Source organism: Cantharellus anzutake, assembly GCF_015039405.1.
Source record: "Cantharellus anzutake strain C23 chromosome Unknown EI90scaffold_16, whole genome shotgun sequence".
NCBI lineage: Eukaryota > Fungi > Basidiomycota > Agaricomycetes > Cantharellales > Hydnaceae > Cantharellus > Cantharellus anzutake.
In genome coordinates this window covers 1291287-1305954 of record NW_024066966.1, presented here as the reverse complement: position 1 = coordinate 1305954, position 14668 = coordinate 1291287, and positions in this window count along the sequence as shown.

Below are 14668 nucleotides of genomic sequence, written 5' to 3'. Positions count from 1 at the left end.
ACACTCGTTTGTTCACGGACTCGTGTGTCTACATTCGGCGCTTAGACGACCAAATCTCTATGATTGCGTTCCACGTCGACGACTCCGCAATTTTCGCCAATGATGCTCACATGGACCAAGTCAAGGATGAACTTAAGTCTAAGTTCGACACACGCAACCTTGGTGAGCTACATCATTTCATTGGGATTAAAGTAATGCGAGATCGTACACACAAGTCCATCACCATCTCCCAGTTGTCCTATACCCACGAAGTCCTCGAACGGGCTGGGATGGCCAACTGCAACGTCGAAGACCTACCCATGTCGCCCAAGAGGAAGCTTTCCCCATTCCCTGGCCCCCGTCCAAACTACCCTTACCTCACTATGGTCGGATCACTTATGTGGTTGGCTATTAACACCCATCCCGACATCGCATTCGCCACTCAACATCTTGCCCAATTCAACACAACATACGGACCCGATCATGTTCATGGTGTCAAGCGTGTCTTACGTTACCTTAAAGGCACTGTCAATCGCGGGATCGTGTATAGGAAATCTGACTCTGGTTTCGCTGCCGAAGGTTTTGCTGATGCTAACTATGCAGAAGACTTCGATCGCCATTCCATTACCGGTGCCGTGTTTGTTATGTCTGGTGGACCGATTGCGTGGACGTCGAAGAAGCAGGGCACTATCGCCCTTTCTACGTTGGAGGCCGAATATGCTGCTATCAGCCATGCTGTTCGGCACATACTTGTCAGGGCACGGACGGTTATCCGGCCAGCCCGGACCTCTATCCGGATAGGTTGAGTACCCATAAGCCGATATCTGCGTGTGATTTGCCATAGTTAGAATGCAGGCTGTATTCAATGCGCTATTTCCGCTATCGCGTCATCCCTCACCCGTTATCGCCCCCTTATCCGCATGATCTATTCTCCTATTTCATGTCGCTTCTCTATCGGCTACCATGTGTTCCCAGTGTAGCCGCGCTCTTATGAGTTGCAGAACTCATGTATATAAGGCCTTATTGCCAGCTGGGTTGGCCCCCCAGCTTTTACAACGACTAGTTTCCCGGGGAGATTCTTACGCGCGAACTGACGCGCGGACTCTGACAATACTTTGGCATAATATGCTTATGGCAGAACTAGGTTTTGAGGCCCCATGTCCATTCAGGCTTAACAGCGATAATCGAGGAGCGATAGCGTTGTCGTGCAACCCTCAGTTTCATGGCTGCAGTAAGCATATCGATATCCGTCATCATTTTATTCACGACCACGTCGAACGTGGAAATATTTCTATTTTTCACATCCGTTCTGAAGATAACTTGGCTGATATTTTTACTAAACCGCTTCCAAACCCCGTTTTCACCAAATTTGTTTCTTCACTAATGGATGACGTCATGACTTGAGGGGGAGTGTTGTTTGAGCAAGACATGACGACGCGCCGGTACGCATATCATGCCCATATCGGCTATCCGATATGATACCCTTTTCCCATGTGTTTCGTGTTTCACTGTTGATTGCCTTCCACATGTAGCACTGTCGCATATCTCATTTTCTTATCACTTTTGTCTGATATCCGTGTTATTACTTTAACTACTTATACTGCTGTGCGGTTACAATATCAAGTTGGTTGTTCCCTGTTATCTGAGTGTCCCCGCTGAGAGCTACATAACAACAGGTTATGAGCCCAGCCTAGGGCTTAACCACCACAACTCAAACAACACGCTCAGTGGGCGCTGAAGGAGAGAACAAAGGAAGGTCAGTTGGGAGGTTGTGAGGCCCCGGCCCATGTCTATATTCTGCCCACAACATCAGTTGATGTTGTGTTGTGTAATAATTATGTCGCGACGCTAATTTAGCGTCGCGGAAGCTTCTCTATTTATTTGTGCCGAGAATGTATAAGATTGTATATAAACCCTCGGGGTAGCTGTAAAAGGCAGATTAGCCTTTACTTCTACCCCGTCAATATACAGCCAAATCAAGCGTATACTTAGACGGATTACTGAGGCCTGAGGCGAACGGGGGAACGGAACATTACCGTCCCCAAACTAGTAAGATAACCTTTCACTTTTTTACGCTATTATTCTCTTTCCATTCTCGGCACTGCGTTACCGGCGCCGAAACCCCATTTGGCAACGCGCGCGTCGTCGGCCCCTGACAACGTGCGACTTCGATCAAGTTCTCACGCGAACTTGTTGAACAACTCGACACCTCTTCTGGATGTCGTGGAGATACAACACCAGGAGCACGTCCAACGCTCCTGCCAACACGGCCGGCCCCTCCACTAGCCGTAGGGCGGAAGACGACACCACCTCAAGTGATGGTGGCGATCTGGGCCTGCAAGGGCCCAGGGACGCGTCTCAGACACGTCCCACCTATATGAGAGACGTTGACGAAGTCACAACATCTGAAGCCCTCGCAGCGGAGACTCTTGCGGCATTCGTCCCAATGCGCGCGTCGCATCCTCCATCCCCAACCCACTCCCTCGCGTCTGAAACGGCGCGAGTACTAAGAAATCGCGTCGACCAAGTCGACGACGACATCGCCGACTTGAGAGGCGATGTCCGTAACATGAATACCCAGATCTCTGGGAATAGCGACAACATCGCTCGTCTAGATCGTAACATCATTAAGGTGGAGGAAAGACTTAATGAGAAACTTAACGAAATTCTCCTCGCGCTCTCTCGACGCGACGAGCCAAAGCCACCCGCAGCAACGGTGGATAACCCATCTGCAAACCCTCCAGTGAACCCAACAACGGGTGGAAACCCCATCGTCGTCTCTGACCAGACGAAAAAAACCGCTGTTGAGGCGCAAGCGCCCCAAGAGGTCCCTGTAGTCCCCGTTAATCAAACGGGTCAACAAATCACTAAACCCGCTGTGGAGGCGCAAGCGCCCCAGGAGGTCCCTGTAGTCCCCGTTAATCCAACGGGTCAACCAATCAGTGGGGTCCCCATACCTGGAGGGATCCCCACTGTCTCTGCCGTCATCACAGAGGCGACAAGTTCACGCGCGTCTGTCGAGGTACAAGAATCTGACGGACGTTTTGTTCCTATCTTTAGTGGAACTAAGCCACCTACCCCGTCGATGGCGCCAGTAACCACTGACGCCAAAGGAAAGGGTAGGGAGATCGACCCAGGACAACTGGCTGGATCATCAATTACAGGGGAGAGTGGAACTTCTCCATTCCATTTCAGGCCAGGCTTCGTGCCCGCACCGTTCATTCTGTCGTCCCAACCCACGAACAGTGGGGTGAAGATACCAAGCGTTGACGCTACTCAAACGCATAATTTCCCTCCCGACCACGGGAGAAAGAAAGCAGTGCCGATGAAGGCCACTGTGGAGACGATACAAGAGGAAGACGGTGACGCGGAAGCCACCAGTGTTCCGTACGATTACTACGCACGAAAAAAACGCCCGATCTACGTCCAGGATTGTGTAGATGACATTGGCGGACAGCCCGCCAAGGTCAGACCTATCTTCACTAAGCGTAGTCTCAGCGAATCTACTTTTGACTTTAACGCTGTTGCAGGGATAAACCCTTGCACTACAAAACAGTGCTCTTTCCTAATTTCATGTACATACAGTGGCGAGTGTAGTTGTGGTAATCCCGTGACTGCACAGCCACAACTATAGAACACCGTATCACAAGGACCTTTGGTGAGATTGAGAGAGGCAGGCAGGAGATTACTGTCCCCCCTGTGAGCCTGTGTGACGTTGGGATAAATTCCCTGTTACAACGCCCGTCTGGATGCAGACGCAGCATTCGTATACAACGTGGGTCGTGGGGCAAACGGTGAAGACCCCGAAAGACTGTCCCACGGCACAGCACTCAGACGAGTGCTGGATAACTACCACCGATTCTCACAACCGCCTGCGGCTCCAGAAGGGGGCAAGAGGCGTGTAGACCAAGTTAGGTCTAACTCGGGAAGAAGGCCCCGCCGTCCGAGTGGCGATGGTGATGACGAGGATGGTGGCGAGGGTGGCTCGTCCTGGCCCAACCCACCATTTCCTGACCTATTTGGCACCGAAGCAAAACGGGAGCCTTCATCCAACTTTCCAAACCGCTCGTCTGTACGACCCGGTTTGTTTGACTCAACCATGCGTTCATACGCAGCACCGGCGGCACGAGTAGTGCCTGATCCATCTGAGTTCATGACTCAGCTTCTTGAATCTGCACGCCGAAGTGTGGAGGTCCGAATCCTGCAGCCACTGCCTGCAGATGTACGCTGTCACGACCCGGCGTTCCCCAGGGCCAGACGACCTCCTCCCTAACCCTCTCCCACGCCCGAACACTCCCCGCACACTCCGCTCGCCGCCCGTCGCCGTCTAACCACTTCCCGCCACCTCTCCACAACCCCTCTCTTGATTGTCGTTGAACGACCTAGCGGCGCAGAGCGCCGCGACCTGTTGTCCCATGTTTTCGCCGCACCTTGTTACCTCGCGGCGAAGGTCACGCTTGACCTTCGTTGTCTTGAACACGTGCTCTTTGTTTGTTTTCCTCCTTCTTTTCTCCACCCGCAATCTCCGCGAGATCTGGCGACTTATTTCCTATTCAGTTTCCTAGCGCTTATATACAGCTTGTAACTAGTGCTTGTACTGTAGTTCGAAATCAACTAGAATTCACCCCCTAGGCTTACCTCTGTCCCCCGTGAGACCTCTGACTTTCTGAAGTATCGGGACCGCGTCGAGAACGAGGCGCAACGCTCCTCCTCGAGTCGTTGAAGCCGAAATCCCGGCTCTCTCGCCTGAGTAGCCTCGGCCTCGAGATCGGTGGGGTTTATTCCTCGCTAAAGCTCGGTCGTGTGTAGGACGCCTATTCCACTAGCGGGCAACGCTCGGTCGCCTACGGCTACCCTCGGCAAAGATTCGCACGGTTCTGACAGTATTTCGAACTCCCTATCGCTCTTGACGCCCTTACGATGTCACAACGTATGACTCGCTCGCAGAGCAGGAACGCTGCGGCAGGACCTTCTACGACGCCTTATAGAGACTACAGTTCTAGTACGCCATTTGAAAGAGGTAGGACAGAGGAGAGACAATTCGAGAGCTTTACGGTGGGCGATGAGTACTACCCACGCTCCTCAACCCCGAGAAGGCGACGCCGAGACGCTAGCAAAAGCGACTCGGACGACGACTTAAGGGGTGGTAACGAGGGCGATGAAACAGCTCAGGCTCCGCCACCGCCGGTGACTGAGAGAAGGACTTCAGGCGCTGCAGCTGAAGCAGCCGCTGCGGCTACCCAAGACAATGGTGAGGATGACATCGAGGAAATCAATCCTGAGGAAGTCGATCCGAAGGATAAAGTCAACTTCATGCTCACCAGGGCAATCTCGGAACTAACCCGCACTACCCGCAGCATCCGCCTGATCATCCCTACACCTCCGCCACCAGCACCACCTCCTCTGCCTCCACGCCGCGAACCCCCCCGTAAAAAGGTCCACGAACCCGACCAGTTCGACGGATCAGACCCTAAAAAACTCCGCACGTTCTTCGTTCAATGCGAAGTGAATTTCAAAACTCGAGCCTACGCCTTCCCCGACGAATCCGACAAGGTGTTGTATGCAGTGTCATACCTAAAGGGGCCGGCCCTCGACTTATTCGAGCCCGACCTCCTCCGCCGTCATCGCCTAGGTCGAGAACCACGTTGGATGAACGACTGGGAAAGGTTTGTGCACGAGTTAGAGCGCAACTTCGGCCCGCACGACCCTATTGGCGAGGCCGAAGAGTTGTTATTCAACCTCACGATGAAGGATGGGCAACGAGTTGGTAAATACGTGATTGAATTCAACCGCTATGCGGGCAAATTGGATAATTTCGGCGAAGGGGCGCTCCGCGCCATGTTCTATCGCGGATTACCGGATCGAATTAAAGACGAGATCACTCGATTCGGTAAGCCCATGTCGTTATACGACTTACGAGACCTAGCCGAAGATATCGACGGCCGCTACTGGGAACGTAAGGTTCAGACCGAGCGGCGCAACAAGCCCGCTCACGATGCTAACAACAAGTCGCCGCCTAAATCCTCTCCCGCAAAACACCAACGCCCTTCCGACCCCCCACCTAACCCTAGTAACAAAACGCCAAAGGACAAGGAGTCCAACGGCAAACCAAAACCCGACCTCGCCGCAAAACTCGACAAAAATGGCAGGCTTACGAAGGAAGAGCGCCAACGCCGCTTCGATAATAAGCTCTGTATGTTCTGCGGAAAGGCCGGTCATGTAGCTAAGGATTGCTACAAGGCTGGTTCAAGCGCTTCCAAGGCTAGGGCAGCCAAGGTGGCAACGCCTGAACCGGAGTCAGACTCGTCGTCTGACCCAAAAAATTAGCCGGCAACCATCCGGACCACGCACGATTGGACGGTTGCGGTCAACCAGTTCGTGTGCAGAGGGAGGTACGCTTGAACGCGTCCGCCCTCTCCAGCCCCAATTCTTTCTCTGTCCCGGTTTCCTTTTGTTCCATTGACGGTCGATTTCCTAATTCAAGGGGGAATGCCCCCGGCTCTCCTTTGTTTTCTTCTTCTGGGACTCCTGTCTCCCATGCGCATATGTTTTCTCCTGACGGTCTATTTTCCCCAGAAAAATGTGATCCCTCCATTGTTTTCTCCGCTCTTATAGATTCAGGTTCCTCTGACTGTTTTATTGATACAGAATTGATTAATAAAATAAAGATCCCGACCTATACCGTGACCCCTATGCAGCTCCGCTTATTCGACGGCACCACAAACAATGTGATAACCCGCGCCGTCGATCTCCCCGTCCATTTTATTACCGGTGATGTTACCCCGATGACATTCTTTGTCACCCCATTGGATGGCTCTTGTGCTATCGTCCTTGGACATAACTGGCTCGCCCGATACAATCCGTTGATTGACTGGGTAAAGAGCAGTTTAACTTTCCAGACGTCTGAACAATCCAGTCCGATCTCCCAGAGCTCTCCTGAACCATCGCCGAATGCTGTTCCTCCAGCGGACACATCGGTTCCCGTATCCAAAGACACACCGAGTAATCCCGACCGCCAGGCTCCTTTGATCGAGTTAGTCAGCCCTGCGGCATTTGTCCGCGCTGCCCGACTAGAAGGTTCCGTAACCTTCAGCCTGAGCATCCCGTCCCAAGCGAGCGAGCTGCGCTCATCCACCCTGTCCGAGCCCGCCGACCTCGAAGCCGTACCGAAGGTCTATCACGAATTCGCCGATGTGTTTAGCAAAAGCAAGGCTAACACTCTGGCGCCACATCGTGAGTTCGACCTGAAGATCGAGCTAGAGGAAGGTGCGCACCCCCCGTTGGGAACCCTGTATTCCCTATCCCCGACCGAACTTGAGGCTCTTCGAGCATTCCTAGACGAGCACCTGGCAACCGGCTTCATTAGGCCGTCTTCATCGGCTCACGCCGCGCCGGTGCTCTTTGTCCGCAAGAAAGATGGATCACTCCGTCTTTGCGTGGATTTCAGGGGCCTCAATCGGATTACAAAGAAAGATAGATACCCGCTGCCTCGCATAGCAGACCTGCTAGATGCCCCGAGCCGAGCGAAGGTCTATACAAAACTCGACCTGCGGCACGCCTACCACCTTGTGCGCATCGCTGCAGGCGACGAGTGGAAGACCTCGTTCCGAACCCGCTATGGTTCCTATGAATGGCTAGTCATGCCATTCAGGCTCACCAATGCACCTGCGGCGTTTCAGCGGTTCGTCAACTCTATCTTCGCCGACCTCCTAGATGTCTGTGTTGTCGTATACCTGGATGATATCCTAGTGTACTCTGAGGACGAAGCCTCTCATGAGGAGCACGTCCGGGAAGTCCTCCGCAGGCTTCGACAGCATGGGCTATTTGCCAACCCGAAGAAATGTGAGTTCCATACCGAGACTACGGAGTACCTCGGGTACGTACTTTCTCCCAGCGGACTTGCCATGTCCTCAGAGAAGGTGAAGGCCATCCAAGATTGGCCCGAGCCCCGTAAGGTAAAAGACATTCAGTCTTTCTTGGGATTCGCCAATTTCTATCGGCGATTCATCCACGAGTATTCCGACATTGTGGTACCACTGACCTGGCTCACCCGAAAGGGGGCCCCTTGGGTATTCACCGACGATTGTCGTTCGGCTTTCCAACGACTTAAGGACGCCTTCACTTCCGCCCCCATTTTGACCCATTGGGTTCCTGATGCGCCGATCATAGTCGAAACCGACGCCTCCGATTACGCGATTTCAGGCATTATCTCTATCCGCTGTGCGGATGACGAGATACGCCCTGTCGCTTTTCGTTCGAGGACGTTGACGGCGCCGGAACTCAACTACGACACCCACGACAAGGAGCTTCTAGCAATCTATGAAGCATTCCGAGGGTGGCGGCATTACTTGGAAGGCTCCGGTACCCCCGTCGATGTGGTCACTGACCACAAGAATTTGGAATACTTCTGCACCACGAAGCTCCTAACACGCCGCCAGGCTCGTTGGTCTGAGTTTCTCTCTCAATTTAACTTGGTTGTCCGTTTCCGCCCGGGTAGACTCGGCGCGAAACCAGATGCGTTGACTAGACGCTGGGACGTCTACCCCAAAGAGGGGGATAGGGACTACGCTCGCGTAAACCCTCAGAACTTCCGACCGGTGTTCACGCAGGAGCAGCTCGCGTCCTCCCTAAGAGCTACATACCTCGCCGAACCCGTGCTACGAGCGAGCTCCCTCGTCGACGTCGACGCCATCCACAAAGACATCCTAGCCGCCCTCTCCGCTGATCCCACCATCGCCAACTACCTCGCCGGCCCGATCCCAGAGGACTCCCGTTGGTCTCGAGACGCAGATGGCCTACTACGGCTAGACAACCGAATCTACGTCCCCGATGCCAACGACCTCCGGCTTCGCATCCTGAGGTATAAGCATGACCACCCGCTCTCTGGCCACTTCGGGCAGAACCGAACCTTGGATCTGTTACGCCGAGAGTACACCTGGCCGGGTGTCCGCACATTCGTTAAGGACTATGTGTCCTCCTGTACGGCTTGCGCCCGCGCTAAGACCCCACGACACAAGCCGTATGGCTTGCTCAAACAGCTACCTATTCCCGAACGCCCGTGGCACTCCATATCAATGGATTTCATTGAGCAACTTCCCGACTCCTCCGGCTTCACGGCTATCTTGGTTATCGTCGACCGGCTATCAAAGCAGTGCGTCTTCGTGCCAACGACCGATACCATAACAGCCCCGGAGTTAGCGAAGCTGTTCCTCCTCCACGTCTTCTCCAAGCACGGCGTTCCATCCCACATAACCTCTGATAGGGGTTCAGAATTCGTTTCCCACTTTTTCCGCTCCCTTGGCAAGGCTCTGGACATTCGCCTACACTTCACCTCGGGTTACCATCCCGAAGGCGACGGTCAGACCGAACGAATGAACCAAACACTGGAGCAGTATCTGCGCGTCTATTGTAACTACCAGCAGGACAATTGGTCCGAGCTCCTGCCCCTGGCGGAGTTCGCCTATAATAACGCGCCGAATGCTACAACCGGTGTTTCACCGTTCTTCGCGAACAAAGGTTACCACCCGAACCTTGCCGTACACCCCGAGCGAGATCTGACTTCGGCGCGAGCCCAGGAATACTCAGTCGATCTCGACTCTCTCCACCAATTCCTACGCGAGGAAATGAACCACGCGCAGCAACGCTACCAAGGCCCTGCGGATGCTCGATGGCTACCTGCTCCCCCGTTCAGCATTGGCAGCTCCGCATTCGTGAAGGCCAAGTACTTCCGCACCACTAGGCCTTCGGCGAAGCTCGCCGATAAGAACCTTGGGCCGTTCGAGATCATCGCGCAGCCAGGTTCTCATTCTCGTACTCTCCGCCTCCCCGACACCATGAAGGCTGTACACCCAGTCTTTCATGTCTCCCAACTTGAGCCCGCTGTTCCCAACCCCATCCCGAACCGCACGCAGCCGCCACCGCCGCCAATCGAAATCGACGGCGAACTTGAATATGAGATCGCCGAGATCCTCGACTCTAAAATCGATCGCCGGCGAAGCTGCAAGCTGTTGTACCTTGTACGTTGGGACGGTTACGAAGGGACTACAGAAGAGACTGAGTGGCTCCCCGCGACCGAACTTGGTCACGCTTCAGACCTCGTTGCGGACTTTCACTCACGATACCCGGATAAGCCGGGACCAAATCGCGCCTAAGGCACGGGACGGAATGGATGGATTGCGCTTAAGGATCATGTAAGAACAAAGTGGAGTAGGAGTCGGAAGTAGACGTCGCGGGATGATCGACCCTAGACCCCGTCACACTCGCCTCCCTCTCCCCCACTTCCCTCGCCTCGCGCCTCGCCCTCGCCTCCATCAACCGCCTCTCTTCAGTGTCACAAACGTGTTCCAACAATCGTCCCGCCACGGCGGTTAGACCAGAGATCGCTTGATGGATGTCGCGAAGCACATCATAGATCCTGTCCTTCTCGTTGACCACCTCATCTTCCTCCGTCTCCACATCGTCCACATCCATCGTTGACCCCTCTCCTTTCGGCGCTTTGATACGAGGTCGCTTCGTAGATTGAGGCGTCCCCGCTCCGCGTACACACTTCTGCCTGGACTTCTGACACGCGGCGCAGACGCCACGATCGCTGTTGCCTTTGACACACTCCACGCCTCTCTTCACGCAACGTTCGCAGGGTGGCAGTCCTTCCCCCGCCACTGATGTAGCAGCAGGACGCTTTGATCAGGGCGATCAGTAAGGGTTCCTGGCAAAGATCACACTGATCGGGGTACTCACCTTGCCTGCGACCACATCTGACGCCTTCGATCGCCTCTCCTCCTCAGCGGCGAGACGTGCAGCCTCAGCTCAAGCCCTGGCCGCCTCTTCTTGTTGTTGGGCCTCACGACGCGCAATCTCAGCCCTGCGACGCCGCAACCTCTCCGCCTGTTTCTGCTCCATCAGCTCTACATCGTCATCGGACTGATCGACGATGTCCTCCTTGCTCCACGTCCTTATATCCGTTGGATTTTTCTTGGGAGCCATGAGGTTGGAAGATCAGGTTGTGGTGGTGGTAAGTTCGATCACCGCGCCGGCGGAACCAAAATTTCGGGCTCAGCCGAACCGGTTCCCACGCCAGTTCCTTGGGACTTCAAGGGTTCAGTCCTAAGAGGGGGATACTGTCACGACCCGGCGTTCCCCAGGGCCAGACGACCTCCTCCCTAACCCTCTCCCACGCCCGAACACTCCCCGCACACTCCGCTCGCCGCCCGTCGCTGTCTAACCACTTCCCGCCACCTCTCCACAACCCCTCTCTTGATTGTCGTTGAACGACCTAGCGGCGCAGAGCGCCGCGACCTGTTGTCCCATGTTTTCGCCGCACCTTGTTACCTCGCGGCGAAGGTCACGCTTGACCTTCATTGTCTTGAACACGTGCTCTTTGTTTGTTTTCCTCCTTCTTTTCTCCACCCGCAATCTCCGCGAGATCTGGCGACTTATTTCCTATTCAGTTTCCTAGCGCTTATATACAGCTTGTAACTAGTGCTTGTACTGTAGTTCGAAATCAACTAGAATTCACCCCCTAGGCTTACCTCTGTCCCCCGTGAGACCTCTGACTTTCTGAAGTATCGGGACCGCGTCGAGAACGAGGCGCAACGCTCCTCCTCGAGTCGTTGAAGCCGAAATCCCGGCTCTCTCGCCTAAGTAGCCTCGGCCTCGAGATCGGTGGGGTTTATTCCTCGCTAAAGCTCGGTCGTGTGTAGGACGCCTATTCCACTAGCGGGCAACGCTCGGTCGCCTACGGCTACCCTCGGCGAAGATTCGCACGGTTCTGACATACGCCCAGAACTGCTCAAGAAGATGCAGGGACTGACTCCGACCATCAAATGGTCTGGAGAGAATAACTCGAAGATATTCCACAACTGGCTGCACTCCTGGCTAGCCTATATGTCGTCGTGTGGGTGGAAGGGTGAAGCTTACAACGAGTTTCACGTCCACACTTTGACAACCGCCGTTGAAGGCGAGGCACAAGACCTCCTGATGCACTATATATGCATTGGAGTGCAGAACGGGGTAACCCCCCCATTCTGGGATCTACTAGAGATCCTTATCTGCACCTTCATCAAGAAGTCTGCAGCAGTAGCATCCACGAAAGCGTTCAAAACGCTTTCATACGATTCCGTGAAGGGAATCAAACACTTCTATAACCAGCTGTATTGTGCAGCTGGGGAGATGATCACACCTCCTGACCAGGCAACGTTCAATGAACGTTTCCTGAACGCCATCCCTGGCGAAATGCGTCGGGAGATGGTTATGCACCACGACATTTCCGTGGACTACACAACGAAAGACGAGTTGTGGACCGCCGTGCTCCGCCTGGACCACGCATACGATTCAATTAAGGCGATCTCTGTGTATCGTAACGACTCGCAAGCGCCAGCCGCGTCAAAAACGACGCAAAAACAAGCCAACGCCGCAGCAGCACCCAAAAAAGCTGCTGATTCTTCGTCCGCCAAGAAAGTGTACAAAAACACATTCGGGGGAAACACGTCAGCTCTGAAGAGCGGACAACGCTCAACCTTCCGTGCGAGCTATTTGCCGGCTCCAAAAACAGAGAAATCGACGTCGTCTACAGCGACGAAATCGACGCCATCCTTGGATAAGGATGGGAAACCGCGTTGTTTTAAATGCGGGAAAATAGGCTATCAACGTGATTGCCCAAATCACGACAAGCCCAAACCGCGCATGTACAACATAGCGGTCGAGTCTGACGAACGAGACCTACAGGACTCGGAGCCTGTAGAAGAACCGGAAGGTGTTGAAGATCCTGCAGAGGTGCAGGACTATATGGCCGACGATGAGGCGTTCGACGATAAACTCGTGGACGACCCATACGATCCTAACCTCCTCGCTGAGGCGGAGGAGGAGTACGTAGAAGTGGACGCCGACATGTTCGTCGGTGCTATGACGTTCGTGGATCCCACGGACGAAAACTTCTCCATTAAATTAGCGTCTGCTCGGCAAGCAGACAAACTGCCATCTGATGAGCAGATAGTAGCTGAGCTTGTCGACGACGCAGTAAAGACCTACAAGAGGGATGGTGTTATACCGGTCCCAAAACCTTCATCGGGGAAACCGTCAACGCAAAGTGTGACGAGTTCTTCAGTGCCTAACAAGCTTCTGAAGAAAATCCCGCCAATATTCGACGCGAAGTTTAGAATCTCACGAGAGGTGGGTAAATACCCTGAAAACCGCAGCGCCGACTTAAGGCGGACGCTCACCGGCGAGGTTAACATCGCCGGGGTAAACGCCTTTGTCCTATTTGATAGTGGCGCTGAAACAGACACCCTATCTCCAGATTTTGTCCAAGCAGTTCACATTCCACTGCTCGAGTTGCCAAACCCCTTGGTTCTCCAGATGGGGACCAAAAACAGTCGTTCGTGCATAATGTACGGCACGAATACTCCCGTAACCATTCACGGGGTTACGTCTACTCACTATTTTGACGTCGTCAACATTGACCGCTACGACGCCATTCTCGGAGCTCCGTGGCTGAATGCCAACGGAGCGTCCCTCAATTTCGAAACTCACACCGTCCACATAAAGACGGGCGACATCAAAACGTTTGATGTCCTGACGGAACGGGGTAAAACCTCAGTGGGGGCTGCTGCACGCGGTCGCCCCAAACTTCCCCGTGCACCGAGATCCGAACTGTCATCTAAACAGACGGCATGATGCAATACGGTGAAGGCTGGAAACCCTTCGCCACGCATCCTTGCCATCTCCGCTCAAAAAGACGCGGATACCTCCCAGTGGCCCAATCACTGGCCAAGCCCGAGGTCGAAAGACCTCAGGCTTCCCGACTGTTCCCATTTAGAAGGTCTGCCAATGACAGACCCTGAATTCGTGCCACTCAGGAATTGGTGGCATGAACATTTCAAAGACGTCATGGCGCCAGCCCCTGAAGTCCTACCTCCGTTCAGGGAGGTTAACCACCGGATCAACTTGATTGATCCGAATAAAAAATATATAGAAAGAAGGGCTATGTGCCCTCAGGCTCTCGAACCGCAGCTTCGAGAAAAGATCGCTCGTTATGAGCGAGCCCAATGGTGGGAACGCAAGGCGGTCGCAACGGCGGCTCCACTTCTTTGTCTTGCAAAGAAGGACGGTTCTTTACGGACTGTAATCGATGCGAGAAATCACAACGTGAACTCCATTCTCGATGTCACGCCCATGCCTGACATGCGTTTCATCATGGATAGTATGGCTCGGGTAACTTATCGATCAAAGATCGATATGACAGATGCATACGAACAGATTCGTATCGAACTGGACTGCGTACAATACACGGGGATGAGTACCCCGTACGGTACTTTCATATCGAACGTGCTGCAACAAGGGGACTGTAACGGCCCTTCCACGTTCCAGCGCGTTTTGACTTGGATCCTAAGGGACCAAATCGGTCGAGCCGTCCACGTATGGTTCGACGACATCTTCACTGGAACTACGTCAGTGAAGCAACACAACGAGAAATTCTTGTGGATATATACTCGTCTGAGGGACGAGAAGCTCTATGTAAGCCCAAGAAAATTTGACCCATTTGCCCCTGTACTCGACATACTGGGGTGTAAAGTGGACTCAAACGGAATCCACGCAGATTCCGACAAACTAGAGAAAATAAGGAACTGGTGAACACCAGAGAACCACACCGAGGTTCTGCGATTCCTAGGGCTCATTGAGTACCTAGCGAAAT